Source organism: Physeter macrocephalus, chromosome 13, assembly GCF_002837175.3.
Source record: "Physeter macrocephalus isolate SW-GA chromosome 13, ASM283717v5, whole genome shotgun sequence".
Classification (NCBI taxonomy): Eukaryota; Metazoa; Chordata; class Mammalia; order Artiodactyla; family Physeteridae; genus Physeter; species Physeter macrocephalus.
Genome location: NC_041226.1, coordinates 66923487 through 66926900, shown reverse-complemented (window position 1 = coordinate 66926900; position 3414 = coordinate 66923487). Strand labels below are relative to the sequence as shown.

Sequence of the window (3414 nt, the reverse complement as noted above, 5' to 3'; positions counted from 1 at the left end):
CTACTATATGTAAAATTTTGGGCTGGCCAAAAAAATTCCTTCAGTTTTTAAGTAAGAATAAGACATTTTTCATTTTCTCCAAGAACTTTATTGAACAATGTATTCACCATTTTGTTCCACTACTTTCTGCCTTTTTTCAGGCAACTTCATAATTCTGTCTTCCCAAAACTTTTTGTCTGAGGAAAGAACTGTTGTTCCAAGTACCTTTTATAGCCTTCCAGGGAACTGAAACTTTTTCCATTACGAGAATTTTGTAAAGACCAAAATAAATAGAAATCCGAAGGGTGCAATGTCTGGTGAATATAGCAGATGAATCAGAACTTCCCAGCCAAGCTGTAATGGTTTTTGCCTGGTCATCAAAAAAACATGCAGTCTTGCATTATCCTGATGGAAGATTATGCATTTTCTGTTGAGTAATTCCAGATGCTTTTCGTCGAGTGCTGCTTTCAGTTGGTCTCACTGAGAGCAGTGTTGCAGCAAAACCAGAAATGAGTAAATGGCCTTAGGCACATACCAGCCAAACAGGCCTGCAAGAGTTAAGCAGTCTTGGTTATTCTTTAGCTGTTACTACTAACACACACTTGTAGCTACTAGACTTGTCCTTCACAAAGCTAAACAAAGCCAATAACTCTCTGACTCCATATGAATTATACTCTGCACCTAGCATTCTTCTCCCCCTACACTCCTCTGTAGCATTCTGCATTTCAAAAACAAGGTCATGGCTGATAACTTCAGGGACACTGGACCTGGTTGCTGAGCCACCTGATGCCAGCTTTTGGCCATAAATTTGCAGAAGAAGGAAATGCAAGACCTTCATTAGTTTGAGCCTTATCACCTACCCCAGACCATGGAGTCTTAGCCTATAAAACCTTTCCCTGTTCCCCAGGGATGGGGGGGGGCACAGTTCTTGAGGTGGTAGGCTGCTGTGTCCTCTCTTTGCCTGGTAAAGAATAAAAGCTACTTTTTCTCATTCTGCTAAAACTCTTCGTATTTCTTTTTGGCATTGGTGAACAGAGAGCCAAGATTTTGGCATCCGCCGAACTTGTTGGAATTAATCGTTGGATTTCTGGAAGGAGCTCATAATAGAGGGCTCCCTTCCAATCCCACCATATACACAACATCACCTTCTTTGGATGAAGACCACCGGTGGGTGCCTTTGGTGTGGTTGGTGGTTCATTTCACCTGCTCCACAATCTCTTCTGTTCCATGTTACTGTAAAGTATCCACTTTTTATCGCCCATCACAATTTGTTTTAAAAACAGACCGTTTTCATTAGTTTCAGTAGAGAATCGCATGTGGAAATATGGTCAAGAAAGTTTTTTATGCTTAACTTATGTGGAAACCAAACATCAAAGCGATTAACATAACCAAGCTGGTGCAAATGATTTTCAGTGCTTGATTTGGATATTTTGAGTATGTAATCTATCTCCTGCATGATATAACGTTGATTGTTCTCAATTAATGTCTTCATTTGATCGCTATCAACTTCAACTGGTCTACCCAACTGTGGAGCATTGTCCAGCGAGAAATCTCCAGCACGAAACTTCGCAAACCACTTTTGACACATTCAATCCGTCACAGCACCTTCTCCATACACTGCACAAATCTTTTTTTGGTTTCAATTGTGCTTTTACCTTTCTTGAAATAATAAAGCATAATATGCCAAAAATGTTGCTTTTTTCTTCCATCTTCAATATTAAAATGGCTACACAAAAATTCACCAATTTTATTTTTTTAAATGCACGCTGATATGACAGCTGTCACAATACAGTCTAACAAAATTGTTTTGAATGAAGTTAAAGACAACTAAGCACTACTAGAGCTGACGTACGGAAAAAACTGAACGAACATTTTGGCCAACCCAAGAGATAACCAACAAGGACCTACTGAATAGCACAGGGAAATCTACTAAGCTGGTGCAAATGATTTTCAGTGCTTGATTTGGATATTTTGAGTATGTAATCTATCTCCTGCATGATATAACGTTGATTGTTCTCAATTAATGTCTTCATTTGATCGCTATCAACTTCAACTGGTCTACCCAACTGTGGAGCATTGTCCAGCGAGAAATCTCCAGCACGAAACTTCGCAAACCACTTTTGACACATTCAATCCGTCACAGCACCTTCTCCATACACTGCACAAATCTTTTTTTGGTTTCAATTGTGCTTTTACCTTTCTTGAAATAATAAAGCATAATATGCCAAAAATGTTGCTTTTTTCTTCCATCTTCAATATTAAAATGGCTACACAAAAATTCACCAATTTTATTTTTTTAAATGCACGCTGATATGACAGCTGTCACAATACAGTCTAACAAAATTGTTTTGAATGAAGTTAAAGACAACTAAGCACTACTAGAGCTGACGTACGGAAAAAACTGAACGAACATTTTGGCCAACCCAAGAGATAACCAACAAGGACCTACTGAATAGCACAGGGAAATCTACTCAATATTCTGTGATAACCTATATGAGAAAAGAACCTGAAAAAGAATGAATATATGTATATGTATAACTGAATCACTTTGCTGTGCACCTGAAAGTAATACAGCACTGTAAATCAACTATACTCCAATAAAATTTAAAACAAAAAAAGAAAGGCACTTTAAAATAGTAGAAAATGTAATTCACAGTGAAAACCTAAGTCATGAATATCTAGGGAGTGAAAAATTATAGCACTGAAATTATCAAAACAAAAATTACAAAAACTATAAAATGAAACTTGGTACAGTATGAGACTAATTCACTTCTCTAGGTCCAAGTCACATCAAATGGACCAAAATAAATAAGAATAGAGAGAACCTAAATAATGTAATTAATAAAATCACTATAATTAAAAATTAAACTCTATACCTTAAATAGCCAATAGTCCGTCTTTTTAAATGCCCAAAGAACATTCACAAAAATTACCTATATACGAGAACTTAAAGTATTATTAAACACTGTTTCTGGGTGGAAATGGTACAGAGAACTTTTTTTTTTTTAATCATAAGGCAATGAAATGAGTAAAATAGAAAACATACAAACAAAAAAATCCTCTATCCACAGGAAATTTTAAAGATCTCTTTCTCAAATAATTCTTAGGCCAAAGAGAAAATGACAACCAAAATTGCAGAATCTATCAATAAAAACCTAACTATGATGAAAGCACTACACACCAGAACCTATGGGATATAGCTAGAACAGTATTCAGAGAAAAGTTCACAGCCTTAAAATATTTATATTAATAAATAAGAAAGAAAGAAAACAAATGTATTCAAGAAGTAAGAAGAGGGCTTCCCTGGTGGCGCAGTGGTTGCGCGTCCGCCTGCCAATGCAGGGGAACCGGGTTCGCGCCCTGGTCTGGGAGGATCCCACATGCCGCGGAGCGGCTGGGCCCGTGAGCCATGGCCGCTGGGCCTGCGCGTCCGGA

General features: G+C 37.5%; 1 protein-coding gene across 1 annotated transcript in view; it reads right to left on the bottom strand.

The window, feature by feature from the left end:
• LOC102978232 (ATP-binding cassette sub-family C member 4-like) overlaps positions 1 to 3414 on the bottom strand; it is a 128083-nt gene that overhangs the window by 18291 nt on the left and 106378 nt on the right.